At 42.5% G+C, this 16,093-nt stretch overlaps 1 protein-coding gene and 1 pseudogene across 1 annotated transcript in view; one reads left to right on the forward strand and one right to left on the reverse strand.

Moving 5' to 3' along the window:
- kdm6ba (lysine (K)-specific demethylase 6B, a) overlaps positions 1-14,731 on the reverse strand; it is a 118,983-nt gene extending 104,252 nt beyond the window's left edge. The window contains exons 1-3 of the mRNA XM_061031457.1: positions 14,195-14,731; positions 9,578-9,703; positions 9,202-9,232 (exon numbers count right to left, since the gene is read on the reverse strand). The gene's annotated coding sequence lies outside the window, so the exon portion shown is untranslated. The remainder of the gene's footprint in view (positions 1-9,201; positions 9,233-9,577; positions 9,704-14,194) is intronic.
- On the forward strand, positions 4,304-7,398 carry LOC132958897 (uncharacterized; annotated as a pseudogene).
- Positions 14,732-16,093: the final 1,362 nt, after the last annotated feature.

A 16,093-nucleotide genomic window follows, 5' to 3' on the forward strand; every position in this document is an offset into this window, starting at 1 on the left:
TTTAACCAGTCTTAGGAACTGCTGATCTAGTTCTACACCGCAACAACGATAACAATTTTGTTTGCATCTGCCACCAAACAGGACAAAGTGCAATTTATCATGATCTGTAATCCCATCAGAATAAAATCAGTGACATTATAGACAGCCAAGAGCAAAAATAAAACTACAAACAAACAAAAGGTCTGTGACTATCTAAAAAAAAGTTATCATCAAGTCTAGACTACAGCCGACGGCCAACCACCACGTTCACTCTGCGCACGCGAGAGGAAATAACTCTCCATGCCAGCAGGGGGCGGTAGTCTGTAAAAGTCAATCCAAAGAGGGGACACCGTTAGAGGACGAGGACAGGAGAAGAATGTGGATATAAAAACCATTGTTATGATATATTATTATATCAATAAATCAATAATAATGATAAAAAGTTGAAGTCGTTAATTTGCTTTTGTCACTTCTGTATTTCTTCTCACGCACTGATTTGCTTAGCTCAACGGAGTGATTCCTCTCACCAACCGCGCCAACTGAACATGTAAATCGAACAAAAAAAGGACGCCTTTTTTTAGCCGTTTCCACATGTTGAATGGGTGTGAGCCGTTGCCTGCGCGGTTGGCATCTCTCTGATTGGCTGTTCAGCGAAGCGAAACATGAGAGCCAGTGCACAAGAAGAAATACAGAAGCTCCTCTTCTCTTCTTGTTCCACTAATAAAAGAACAAGGGCTGACAACACCAGCGCCATCTTCACCTTTTTATCAGACATTATTCTCCATTAGTATTTCATATATTATGAGTGTTGAGCGACAGTGGTGAGAAAATGGTCTTCTCGTATCACAACAACGGTTTATTCCTCGTCCTCTTCCGGTTTCCCCTTTTTGGAATGACCTTTACAGACTACCGCCCCCTGCTGGCACGGAGAGTTATTTCCTCTAACGCATGCGCAGAACATATGTGGTGGTTGGCCGTTGGCTGCAGTCTTTGCGGTGTGTTCTAGTAAAACTTTTTGGCTAAGACAAAAGGCGTTGTGCGCCGGCACCAAAGCCGGCCTTCGTCGCTACTCGTTCTTTGCAGTCGGCTTGGTGTGTCAGGGCCTTTAGCCCAACGTGAAGTCAAAGGAGAGCCATTGAGTTTTCCCCTCTCACATTGAAGAGATTTCAATATCCTTGGTCTCTTCTCGGGCACCAGAGTACCACCTGAATGGTTACCGGTTCAGGTTGGACCAAATTATGGAATTTGGTTTGGTTGCTAGAGAGGTGCCAGCTCACAACGACAAAAACGACTCAAAGGACCCCTTCCTAAACTCCCTCATCCAATTTTACATTGGCGGAAAGGCGCCTGCCTTAACAACAGAGCTCTCAGCTGCTAGCTAGACTCTTCACATCTGTGTCGCCCTGTAGTGGAATACATTACCACATGGATTCAATCTGCAGTGTCCCTTTGCTGTGAAAGCTAAAGACCCAGCTCATTCATGAACAGCTAGGCACTGAGGCGTTTTCACACCTAACCTGTTTGGTTATGTCCATACAAATTCCAGTCTGTTAGTCAAGTTAGTGTGGTTCGTTTGGTGTGAAAGCTGTCTATCTGACCCTGATGAGGACCAAACAACCTGCGCCAAGACCACTTGAAACCCCGCTTTTCTGACTCTGGTGCTATTTTTTTGTAGCAAGAACATGAACCGACCTCAATCCGACCTCTCTATTGACAGCCAATCTTTGGAACGGTTTTGCTGGATGAGCAGGTGATTTTTCAGGAGGATTAACGTGCGCCCTCTCCTAAACTGTCTTGATAGTCCGTTTGGTGACACGGGTACATCAACATATTATTTTTAAGTTGCAGTCGGCCTCCTTTTCATACTGTGTGGTTTGCCCACAGTGGTAAATTCAAAGAATATAAAGACTGATGACCAGAGCAGACATCAGTCTGTGTAGTCCATTTTGAATTTGGAAAGTGGGTGTGAGCAGCAACAGCCAGGCAGGAGTCAACTAGTCTTTGTTTAGTTCTAGGATTTTTCCTGCAAGAAATTCTTACCAATTAATGAGCATTTTCCCTAACACATCACACATTTTGGTCCGCTTGTGAATGTCCCCCTGTGAACACAGACCAAACTTGAGGTATACAACAATGTAACAAATGGTCCATGATCCAGACCAGAGCAAACAAACTACAAGTGTGAAAACACCCTTAATGATTTCGATGCAGCTGATGACGCCTATGATGATGATATTTATGATGAATCATGGATGTAGTTGAATATTGATCATGATAATGATGATATAAATGTGATAGCTGATGGTTTTCTTGATGATGATAAAAAACTCTACCTTTACATCCTCGGGTTTGCCTCTGTGCACAGCCTGTCAGCATCTGTGTCTGATCTAACTTGAGGCTGTTTGTTGGCACTTAGTGATGTTGTTTCCTCCTGTGTAGATCCCTGCTTGTTGCACTTACTCTCAGATGTGGATTACTTTTAACTAAAATGTCTGGTAAATAAAATTGTAACATTGTAAAAAATGTAATGCACCTATTGAGAGGACACATTTTTTTGTAAATCTTCTATTTATCTAAAGGCTTTCTATGCCAAAGCAATCTCTTTAGTAGTATTGTATTTCTTCCATTACTAACATCTACAGGACAGTATACTAAAGCCTATTGGCTCCTTGTGCAGTTGAACATATGCCACTCATCTACCATGTTTTTAACTAGATCCCTGTCACAATAAATCCTCTGACAAAACTGGTCCCAGGTGGAGCATATGGAATTACTTAACTAACAACCAGCCAACATCAAAACCCTGGTGTATAGGGTTGTGCCAAGCTGTGCAAGTCAAGTATGGTGACATCATCACAGCTTAAGATTTACTGTTAGTACTGAAGTAGATTTTATAACCTAACACTAAAGGGAATGCAATAAAATATGTTGTGAATTTGATTTAAACTTAAAACATTTCTGGTACATACAGTATTAAGCCTCATAGCAGTTGACCACCAACAGTACTAACCTCATGCAAAATAGCTGGAATTTATCTCTGTTGCATTGTGTGAAAAAAAACTCCAAGCTGTTAAGATTGTTGAAGAAATATACTATGACACTCTAATCAATCAATCATTATTTGTAAAGCGTCAATTCATAACAAGTGTTATCTCGAGACACTTTACAAAATATCATATGGGATAATATGCAGGCAGGATTTATACTCCTCGCGCTCCTGTTGTCCACACTTCCTTGCCCCTAAGGTAGGGTCGGAACAGGCCGTGCATGAATGAGGACTCCGATGGTGGTGGCTGGGCTTAAGGCGGCGGTTGACAATAGCTAGCATTAGCTCTTTACTTCTGTCAGCTGCAACAAATGCCTCTTTGTTCCGTTTTTGTATTATCATAATGTCAAAATTACTTATGAGATATGTTTTAATGAAAGCTAAACAAATAGGCTTTCGTTAGGACTCGTAACGTACAACAACCAGACTCAGTCGGCTGACAGTCACCAGTTAACATGGTAACTCTTTTTAAACGTAACACCGGCACGGACTTTGCTGTTTCTAGCGATATTTAGTGTCCCGTGTGCTGTTTAAGTATCGCAAGTGCCCAAACTTTATCTTAATATCTTAGTTTTCTATGGTTGTCAGGTTGTCATGTTGTAAACATGTGTCGTTTATAGGAGATGTTAAATTAAAAGCCCGTGCTGCAGTTCTACAGGGTTTCATCAATACACTTGGTGAAGATGTTAAACTCTTGAATACAGAGAGGGAAAGCTGCAAGAAGAAAAATAAGAGAGCCAGGTTTTGTGATGAGGATAAGGATCCAAGAAAGAAGTGGATGTAGAGGAGCAGCAAGTTCCCACTAATGAAGACACTCAAATCACACAGCTAAAAGCTGAGGAGATAGAAGCTGCAAAGAAAATGCCAAAGAAACTTCTTCAAGAAGCGTATGTGCAGCTGGAAGTGGATCATCTAATCAGCAAGGGGAAGTTGAAGAAGAGGGGAGAGGACATTGTAGTCCAAGAACAGCAGGGGATCAAAGAGTGTGAAAGGGAGGTTCCCACTGAGAGACAGCAGGCTGACTTCCTTCACCCTGACCTTGTGGAGGAAATCCAGTCTCTGGAGGTGTTGGAGGACCAAGAAGTGATATCCAAACTGAAGGGCTGAAGAAGATGCCCTCCGTCAAAAGGAGAGGGATCTAATGGAAGAGCAGGAGACTCAGCTGAGCCTCATGAGACTGCTTCAGAAGGAGAACAAGGAGCTCATCAAGTCAGCCAGGAGAAGCTTGCTGTTGAGCTCCAGCTGGAAAGAGAGAAGAACAAGTTTCTTCAAGAAGAAATGGAGAACCTCCAAAATTCTCACAATAAGCTCCGCCAAAGTTATGAGAAGGAAGTTGTAACTGTCCAACATCAGGCTGACATCCTGCAAAGTGAACTTGTAAAGGAGGTCCAGTCTAATGAAGACAGGGCGATGGTGGACCATCAGGTTATTATGAACTTGACAGCTGAACAGAAAGCCCTGCGTATAAAGATGGCAGAGGAGATGCAGATCAAGAAGGAAAAAGCTTTGGAGGAGGCATTTTATATCAGAGAGCATGAGGAAGTTAAAGCTCAGCTCAGTCTCCAGACCTCGCTCAACCTTGAGCTTTCCAATGAGCTCAAGGCTGAGAGAGAGAAACACATGGAAACAGCCTTTCTGGAACTCCAAGAGGATGTTGAAGACTCAGAGGACAACAACAATAATGAGACTCCCATGGCTGATGTGTTAACCCAAGAACTCCAGGAAGAGGCTGAGGTCCCAGCAAACGAGAAGCCTTCACACTGGAAAAGATTCAGACACTATATTGGACTGAGGAAACCAAAGAGTTGGAAGAAGATAAAGGAGCCCACCACCTAATCTGTCTGACTCCTCCTCACATCCCCAATAACTCAACTCCTTTCCTCTCCTCTCCCATCCCCTCCCCTCTCCCATCCCCTCCCCTCTCCTCACCCCCAAACCCTATCACCCTTCCCCATCCTTGTGGGTTTTCCCCCAGGTTGCTCCGGTTTGTCCCACAAATCCGATAACTGCAAAAAAATAAATATTATGAATTGAATATTAAGAACTGGTTCCAACAAGTTATTTAAGAATTCTGTTGTCAAATGTAGGAACTTGTAAATTTGACATGCTTTAATAATGCTGCTAGGGAAGAAGACCTAGGTCCCTATAGACCTTTGATAGAGCCCCCAGGACCCACCACTGACTTCAAGAGTGAGGAGCCCAGTTGGAAGGAGGTTCAGGAGGTCGTCAAGGCAGCCAGAGCCAGTTCAGCCCCTGGACCAAGTGGAGTGCCTTATAAAGTGTACAAGAGGTGTCCCAGACTCCTTCACCGGCTGTGGAAGATCCTGAGGGTTAACTGGAGGATGGGAAAGGTAGCCCACTAATGGAGGTTTGCAGAAAGTGTCTGGATTCCCCCTCAGCATTGAGGGGAAGATATTCTTCGCCATCCTATCCCGTCGGTTGACGGAGTTCCTCCTGAAGAATCAATACATTGACACCTCTGTACAGAAGGTTGGAATCCCAAAGGTTCCAGGATGCCTCAAGCATACAGGTGTGGTCACACAGTTGATCAGAGAGGCAAGAGAAGGGAAGGGAGACCTAGTAGTGCTGTGGCTCGACCTCACCAATGCTTATGGATCCATTCCCCATAAGCTGGTGGAAACAGCACTGGATCTGCACCATGTCCCAGGTAAAATCAGGGACCTCATCTTGAACTATTAGTTTAGTTAAGAGTTTCAAGCTGAGAGTCACCTCTGGGACAGTCACATCCGAGTGGCATTGGCTGGAGAAAGGGATCATCACTGTGATCAGTGATGATCCCTTTGCCTTGGCTATGAACATGCTGGTCACGTCAGCCGAAGTCGAGTATAGAGGTCCGCTCACCAAGTCTGGAGTCAGCCAGCCCTCCATCAGGGCCTTTATGGACGACCTGACAGTTACAACGACGTCAGTGCCGGGGTGACGATGGATCCTTCAGGGCTTGGAGAAGATCATCACCTGGGCTCGGATGTGTTTCAAGCCTGCAAAATCTAGGTCCCTGGTGCTCAAGAGAGGGATGGTGACAGACAAGTTCCGCTTCACTCTGGACAGCACCCAGATTCCATCAGTCACTGAGAAACCCATCAAGAGCCTCGACAAGACCTTTGATTACACCCTGAAGGACTCTGCATCCGTCAAGGCCACAAATCGGGAGCTGGAGGCGTGGCTGACACCAGTGGACAAATCGGGTCTGCCTGGTAAATTCAAGGCCTAGATTTACCAGTACAGGATTCTCCCTCGGATTCTGTGGCCCCTGCTAGTTTACGAGCTCCCATTAACAACAGTAGAGGGCTTCGAGAGAAGGATCAGTCGTTACCTCTGTAAATGGCTGGGCCTGCCACGAAGCCAAAGTAGCATCGCTCTGTACGGGCAGAAGAACAAACTGAAGCTCCCCATTAGCAGCCTGAATGAAGAGTTTATGGTTACCCATGCAAGAGAGGTGCTGCAATACAGGGAATCTAGTGACCCGAAAGTCTCCCAGGCTGGCGTCATAGTCAGGACTGGGAGGAAGTGGAGGGCGCAGGAAGCAGTCAAGCAGGCGGAGTCACGCTTGCATCACAGTGTGCTGGTCGGCCCAGTGGCATCTGGACGAGCAGGGCTTGGTAGCGTTCCAACCACGCGCTACGACAAAGCCCTGGGCAAAGACAGATGCCTACTGGTCCAAGAGGAGATGAGAGCTGGTGTGGAGGAACTGCGTGCTAGCCAGATGGTGGGGATGCGACAGCAAGGCGCATGGATGAAATGGGAACAAGCAGTGGACCGCAAGATCTCCTGGTCCGAGCTTTGGCACGCTGAGCCTTACCGGATCAAGTTCCTGATTGCGTCCGTCTATCATGTCTTACCCAGCCCATCCAACCTCTTCTGATGGAGCAAGGTGGACACACCATCATGTCCTTTGTGTCTCAGAAGAGGAACACTAGAGCATATCCTCAGCTTTTGCCCAAAAGCCCTGGGAGAAGGACGCTACACTTGGCGCCACGAGCAGGTGCTGAAGATGATAGCAGAAGCCATCTTCACCAGCATCACCCGGAACAAGCCTCTCCAACCAGCAAGGCAGGCGATTGCTTTCATACGGGCAGGGGAGAAGCCCAAGCACCAGCCAAGGGGGGCAGTGGGACTCCTTGGGACTGCAGATTAAGGCCGACCTAGAGAAGCAGCTCAGATTCCCAGAGCACATTGTGGAAACCAACCTGAGACCAGACATAGTTCTGTTCTCAGATTCAATAAAATAGGTGGTCCTACTGGAGCTGACAGTCCCCTGGGAGGAGCGAATGGAAGAGATAACACGATCTGTGGGGTCATCTACTATCAGACCTCCATTTAAAGAAGTGGTTTGTCCAGTTGGTTTCAGCTAGTTTTCAGTTTGTTTGTTTTTTATGCACAATTTGACACCAAGAGATATTAAAGAGGAAAACAGGAAACATTTTAATCATATTAAAAGAGAATCTCACTAAGCAAACATTTGTTGGTCTTGAAACTCAACGCTAAAGAGATTAAAATTTGTGCAAAAAAGGATATGATGTAATCTTAGAAAGTCATGAAGAATCAGTGTTTAAGTCCAAAGCTCAATGAACAAAGCTCAAATAACTGTAACAGACGCCAAGCAGGCAGGTTAAGAGTAATGGGCCCAGCAAAAGAAAAGCAAACATTAGCACTCGCAGCACTTAATCATAAAATAACTGCTGGTACAAACTGAGCATCACAAATTGTTTAATTCGGCTCTCAGGTGTTTGAATGGCGTCCACTCTCTAAATTGTATCCACACTGAAAATCACCTGTGAGCTATCATTGGCTGGGGAAAAGTCACCTGCTCCCCACCCAGAAACATCCCCTGTCAACCAAAAGATCCAAATGCAGGCAGAGGACAGAGTCTCTGCAGACACAGTCACCACCACACACATGGTGTGATTTGAAATATCAAATCACAGCCACTCTGAGAGGAGAATAGAGCTCAACAGTGACCGCCCACTTTTTCAGTGGCTCTGGTTCTTATACACTGGTCACACCAAGGTGTGTGAGACTCTGCAGGGTCCTGGGAGAGGCTGCGTAAATGTGTGTGTAATAAGGTTTATCTTAGTCCACATCAATAGGGGCTCTTCAGCTTCATCTGGGGGATGTTGTGATATATGTCTGTGATGACGTGTAGTGCATACAGTGCAGTGGGGAGTGATATGATAACAATGAACTCACCATGTAGCAATGTTGTATGCCTGTTTCAGCATAAATCAGTATTTGTTTCTTCTACCCTCTGGTTGTATTTTCTCTGTCACCAAATAATACTTCAGACTGTGCACGCCACGTTCTGTCAGTGCCATAGTTTTGCTCCGTCCTAAGAAACGCACTCTACCCCACTGGGTCTGTTGATGAGTGTGAGCAGAGTGCAGCTATGAGCATCTGTATTCACAGGCTCACCATCCATCCATCCATCCAGCCATCCATCCATACATCATCCATACATACATCCATCCATCCATCCATCCATATATCCATCCATCCACCCATCCATCCATCCATATATCCACCCACCCATCCATCCATCCATCCATCCACCCATCCATCCATATATCCATCCACCCACCCACCCACCCACCCATCCATCCATCCATCCACCCACCCACCCACCCATCCATCCATCCATCCATCCATACCTTTTTCAGCCAATTTAAATGATGGAAAACACATACAGAACTGCACCAATTTGCTTTACCCAAGACAAGACGTTAAGAATAATAGAGCTATAAAAACAAGCCATAGTCAAAATGTTAAACCCAGAGATTGGAATCACTCATTGTTTCATTTGAGTTTGTTCTTTCAGATAGAAAAGGAGACATGCTCCCTCAGGTATGCTGTCTTTACTAAGATAGAAAATCTAGAAGAGAGGGTCTGCTCCGGCTATTTGAACCCACATTGGAAAGAATTGATATGCCTCTCTCTCAAGAGCTTAATAACTGCACATTGAAATACACAGCGTCAGAAACGGCACATACACAACTCCTTTGCTGGATATTTCAGCAATTCAAACATTTCATTGTTCTGAAAGACGTTCAGACAAACAAATCTCCTACAGACAAAACAGGACTGACACACATCCTGACATAACAAGAAAGCCATCACATTCCCATGTGCCTCACAGGCAGGTCAAAGGTCAAACTTCTTACCTGGGCAAGTTGATGCTTGCAGGTGTCGCCCCTGCAGAAAAAAAACAGAATGTAAACAGTTGGTCTGATTTGGGTTAGTCCACATTAAGGCTTGCTGTCATTTTATAGTTGTAGATCAGTTTGGGAAATTCTTGTAGCTGTTAGTGAATTGTGATGTTGACTATGTTACAATTATATTCAAAACATTCACTTTAATCTGAGTAAATCCATATGGTTTAGTTAGTGTAACTGTTCAGTTAACACAACACCATGATGAAATGTGATTGGATCAGTAACTCATCATGTTCCTTATTAAAGAAGTGACCGCTGCATATGAAGACAGCTCTTCAATTAAATAATCATGCATTAAAGTTTGAGTTGGCTATGTCTAATTTACCACAACAAGAGGTGGCAGCCGTGTTGTCCTTTAGTGGGACTGAACAGTCCATGTTGACTTCAGTCAGGTGCTGGTGGTTCTTCAAACACAGCACTACAGTGCTTATCCATGTTCCTCACTCCCTCACTATGAATGAGAAACATTATACAGTTAAGTCATGAGAGACAGAAACATTAGCTCCATCAAACAAAAGAGTTACATGTTAGATCTATAATCTATTTGGAAAAGCACTGAGATCATAGTAAGTGAGTATCTTGGTCCACACCTTCATAGAATATTGTTGTTTCTGTTGCCCAGATCTGGACAATTTTTCAAATATAAATATGGACTAAAGGTTGCCATTACACCACTGCACTGTGGGAAATGAGCAGATATTGTATGTGTTATTTATCCATGTGTGGTCATGCACTTAATGATGTAAATATAGTTATCCTTCCTCATCTGACATTCACCTATGCACTCTGCTTTCATGTAAATACAGGAAAAATAAATATCTGCCTATAGCAAATGACTCCATCTGTTACATAATGACATAATTTATTGTCACGTTAATTAGCATCTTCTGCACTTCTCACCACGGCACTATTATCTTATATAGTCTTGTAGTACTGTGTTTGTTTTTTTATACTTTGATATTTAATGTTATACTTTTGTACATTGAGAGCACAGTTTATGGAAGTCAAACTCCTTGTATGTGTGACTGTGAGCACATACAAAGCAGATTCTGACTCTGGTGTTCACAAAAAGAAAACACACTGACCAGGCGTGAGCTGTGTATGTGTCGCCACCTACGGGAGAATACGCACAACTGCGCTTCAGCAGTTTGTGAAGTTGATGTAACTTTGTTCACTTGAACAGTCAGGTTGGTACTGGCTGCACTGATTTAAACAGTCCTTTGTGACTTTTATCTAGTCAACAGACCTGTTAATGGTTAATTGATTGGACTTATACTTTCAAACGTCTTCTGACCAATCAAAGCACCTCACACTACCACATGTCCATACTGATGTACCTAAAGTGCCTAAATGCCAGACAAAACCTATTCCTTTCACATGCGTTACTCCACTGCAGGAAATGTACTTTGGGGTTCAGTATCTAACCCAAAGACACTTTGACATTTGACTGCAGGGAACTGGGGGTCAAACCACAACCTCTGGACTCTACCACTAAGCCACAGCTGCCCCTACTGCTTATATAATCGATATACCAAGCTTCACAGTGGCATGTTTAGCTATAGGATTCCTACAGTTTGTGAATTTTTCAAACCTTTGGGAAACATTTCTAAAGGTTATCAAAAGATTTATAAAAAAAACTTAAAAACCCACAGAAAATCCTTTGAACAATGTTTTTTTAAAATAAACTCTTAAGGTGAAGACGTTTTTTAAACACCTTCTTTAAGTTATATACTGCCCTACAAAGGCAAAAGACTGTAACTTAATTTTTTTCTAAAATGAGTTATTGTGATTTTTGGAACATTACAGATGTGATTTATCATGTGGACAAATATCTTGAGAAACCAAGGCAGAGTCCTGTAACTTCAGTTAAGGTTCTTTGTTTCTATGTAATGGAGCTAAGGTGTTAATATCTGTCATAAAGCACTTCTGACACACAGTATGAATAAAGAACTGACTGAGTGTTGGTTGTGTAATTTAACCATGGCCCATTGCTCTGGAGGGAAAATGTTGATGTGGATAGTTTTGAAACACAGACACAGAGATCAATGAGAGAACTTTTATAGAAAAACTTGATATATATATATATAACTCTCCTCTATCTAAGATCATTTATTCTTGTGTGACTTTTATTAACTATTAGAAAACGTACACACAACATCATCAACAAACTTTTAGGCCCTGTATGTTTTATCTGAAAACATTTACAGATAGGTTACCTTGGCATTACAAAATCAGTTTCAAACTGTAAGGAATATGAAGAGAAATGGTTCAATTCAATATTACAATGGGTTATAAAATAGGTCCTTTGTGACCTTCAAATGCACATTATTTTGTTCTCATTTACATTCAGTTGTACTTATATGATTACACTGAATTGTACCATGATCACTAGATTTCATGACTATCATATACTGATTTGATATATATATATATATATATATATATATTTATATATATATATTATTTTATTTATATATAGTGATCAACAACCATGTGAGCTATCAAATGAAAGTTAATGCCATTTGCCTCAGCATGAACCCTTATTATTGTACAGGCAATGCAAAGGCAGAGTACCTTAACTTCCAAATAGGGGGTCAAAGGTCAAGTTTGAGCTCAAGATTTCTATGTAGATAAATAACCTCATAAAAAGAATTTCCAATATTCTGCCTGCAACTAACTTGTCTGGACAACAAGACGACTTAAAAGTCATTTTTCTCAGTTTAACACTCTGACCAGTTAAGGTCTTTTGTCTTTGTAGGGCAGTAAAGGTTCTTTAAAGTTTGTTTACTTCAGGGAACTTTAAGGGAATGTTCCCTAAATCTTTTGGGTATGTTCTGTAATGTTCCTTTCAAATGTTTTTGTCCAATGATGCCAGTAGGCAAATAACCATCTAGCTTCTATTCCACATGTCTTTAGGGCTGTTTCTCTCACACAAACCATGAACTCTTGATAACCTTTTCTGCACAGTGGCAAAGGTTCTGAAACATTACATTAAGAAAAAAGTGATTCATATTCAGAAACAACTCTCTCACTCCGTCAGAGTTCAGGCCAGACGAGATCTCTTTTTTTTTACGTCACCCCTCCCTCACTCCAACCCGTAAATAATAAACTGTTATTAGAGCATCAACAAATTCAAATGTTAAAACATATTATATAAAAAGTTACGCATTCTTTAGTATCAGTGAAATATATCAGGGTAGCCTTTCTTCAGTCAAGCAGTAACCCACTCACTTACATTAGTTATGTTGTGATAATGAAGCATGGTGTTTAATATTAATGAAGAGAGATTATGGTTGTGTGGTGAGTAGGTTGACAAGTTTAAGACCACTATACCCCAGGTAAAAAGTGGAACACTAAAGATAACTCACTGTCAGGAGGAAAAGATTTCCTTTCTTTACTTATATTAATAAATAGCAGGTAAAACCCAGAGGTTCATTTAGGTACAGGTATTTTATTTTTGGTGAGAAAATGTGAGGCTGCAAAGTGATTTTATTAGTGATGAAAATATCCAGATAATGAACTTTGGTAAAATCAGTAATTATATAAGTAAAAGCCCTGCATTCAAAACTGTTTAATAAAAGGCTTTAATGTGTTGGCATTAACATACGGCTCAACGAGGAGAATGATCCTGAACTGCTTTCAAAATAACATAAAAACAATACATTTAAATTTATAATAATAGCCTACATGTAGCCGACAAACTGAATACTTTTCTATCTTTCTTCTCCTCACAAACTATTTTGTGGTGTAAAACACGTGTGACTAAACGTTGTTATTATTGTTAGCCAAAGAAAATTCCACACAAAATATTTCTTGGTCAGAAGTGAGTGTTTGAGCAGGAGGATTGGACAGAAACTCTAAGTGTCACGCTTTTTTAAGGAGTTGAGCACCCCTAAAGTTCTGATCCTAAAACCGCCCCTGGTTGGCAGGATTTCTTCAAACATCATGATGTGGCTGACAGGGTTTTAAAACATGTAGCCTACCCCCCTCCACCCTCAGACCCAATAAGAGTAATACAGGAATAGGTGGGGAGGTAACCTACATGACCTCCAAGATCCTCTTAACACCAACAGCCTGTTGAACTACTTCAAAGCAAAACCCGGAATCCCACAGTCTCATAAACAGCATTATCCTGGATCGCCATCCAGTGGCGACATGAGGAAAGTGCATGAAGGACAGCAGGCAGAGGGGTGGAGACAGGAAAATTCTAGGCAAGAAAATTCAAACGCTCTTCCTGGAAATAGTAGAGAACCCGCCACAACTTCACCACATGACATTTCAGAAAGAAAATACGACACTTCTCCCTCCAACATCAGAGTCCACCCTGGTGTTATTCAATAAACCATTATGAACCCCCCCCCCCCCCCCCCCCACTCTACAAATCAGCGTTTCCTACTCGCTTCATGTGCATTTACAAGCATTTCACTAAAATGAACCAAATCCGATTGCGACATCAACTCCAGACTTACCTTCCCGTAAACTATTCCATCCTTCCCGTAAAAACATGACATCACCAAAAACCAGCTCCAGTGGCCTCTTGCGTTTGAGAAAACAGACAAAACACAATCGGCTGTACAACTGAAATGCTGCAATGTTTCAACTTGTCGCCTCTATTCTCAATAAAGTAAAGGCTGAATGATCATTTATTTAAAATATGATGTGATGATCTTCGTCGTCATAATACGGTCACATATCTACACACACGTTTCTTCATCATGATGAGTTTCGCAGACACACATATCTCGTGTACAGATCAGACTCGTGCAGTGGGCTTGTATTGTCACAGTAAAAAGGTGGATCGTGTCCTCCTTTATTACAGGATAATGATCCTGTTGTTTGGGTCGTGTTCAATGGAGTCTCATTGGTTCTCCTACAATTAGGTAACAGGCTGTATCACATGTTAGTGTGTATGCATGATAGTTATACAATGAGTTATACTTACCCTCTGTGTGCAGTGTGCCGACTCTCTCTCTCTCTCTCTCTCTCTCTCTGTGCAAACTGTTTCAGTAGAAAATATGAAAAGCAGTCCATCTCCTCACCCAGCCACAGATGACGCAGCCCACTAAAAGCCCTCTCCTACAAACGTTTCACCCTGTTCAGAATCCATATCGTGTTCAGATGTAAATGTCGACACGGGGAGTCCTGAGCACCCAGATAGATCCCAGTCCACAAAATATGGATGTGATCGCCCATGGGCAAGGCATGACGGAGAGACTCATCACAGATCCTGCATCTCTGCACAGTCATATCACCTTTCTAAATGATTGCACAGCTCGTTTCCTCCTCCGATATCCAATCTGCTTTAAAAAAAAATCGCAAGCCCCCCTTGCCTCCATGGCAGCAGGGGTTGCGATGGACACGGATTTCCTGATCATCCAAAAACGCCACTGATATCCATTTCCGAGGACGGATTAGTCCACGCTGCGATCAGATCAGGCAGTCCTTAAAGAAAGTGCGCAGTTTTTATTCCATTGAAACGGACACTCTTTCCCTTTGGTCCCTCTTGAATGGCTCTTTCCCTTCCTCCTCCCCCTCCCTTCTCTCTCTCTCTCTCTCCCTCTCTCTTCCCTCATGCAGGTTTATTTTCGGTGGAAGAGTCTTGGACATTTACCGCCCCGCCTCCAGAGTCACTGACAAACACTGTACATCTTACCCATTCCATTATTAACCTCAATTTTACCTTAACTACTATACTGAAGAGTCAAACTATGAGCTTCACACAGTAACTGAAGGGGTCAAGAAGAGCCACTGAGGAATACCTACATTCTTTGGAAATGTCTGACAACCTTGTCAGGTCTGTGGCATTTCAAAAGAATTGAAAACTGGGAAAGAGTAAGTTAAAAGAGCAAATTAAGAACCCATCAAAACCAGTAGCTGTAACACAGTCGTTTCCTGGAGTGCTTGAGGAGTTGTCAGTGTGTCCCTGGTAAACTTCATTTCTGTGTTAATATTTTCAGTTTAAGATACTGAGGAGATAAATACCAAGTATTTAGAGTCATCATGGGTCTACAGGAAAGTCAATAGTTGTTTGTTTTTTTATCAGGCTTTCAAGTTTGAATTTCCACATTATAGATTCTTAATAACTGTCCCGTAACCTAAACACGTTTTAGATATTTTGAAATGGTCATTTCACAGTTTCTGAGTAGATACATGGATAAAGGAAGTTGGCCTCAAGAAGTGAATATTCCCTCAGACGTTTGAACACAGCAGATGTGTTAGTCATCATTACACTTTTAAAGTAATGTAGCCATTAATGTTTGGATGTTGTAGTCCTGTCTTCCTGCTTCCTGTCATGGCCTAACAAATACATCCAAAATGTTTCCACACATTTACATTTGAGCTAACTTCAATTAAAGCTTGTATCCATAACGCCTCCCACACACGTCTCATATGGTCGTTACTCAATCCTCACAATAAGTCAATTTGAATTTGAATTCAGCATGTTGCTGTGAGTGCACCCTCCATCTCTTACCCAACCAGAGACCACCGGTGTGCACACACACACACACACACACACACACACACACACACACACACACACACACACAGACACACACACACACACACACACACACACACACACACACACACACACACACACACACACACACACACACACACACACACACACACACACACACACACACACACACACACACACACACACACACAGAGGCTCTTAAACCCTGAGGAAGTCTGTTCAGTCTTTCAGGGGGACAATCCTTCCGTCTGAATAAAACCTTGAACGCCCTCCTCTCTCTCTCCTTCCCCTCTCTCATTACTGGACCATTCTTACTCCAAGCTCACTTTCTCTAGGGTGCTTCTCCTGTTTTTCTCTCCC

This window comes from Labrus mixtus, chromosome 23 (genome assembly GCF_963584025.1).
Source record: "Labrus mixtus chromosome 23, fLabMix1.1, whole genome shotgun sequence".
In the NCBI taxonomy this organism is placed as follows: Eukaryota; Metazoa; Chordata; class Actinopteri; order Labriformes; family Labridae; genus Labrus; species Labrus mixtus.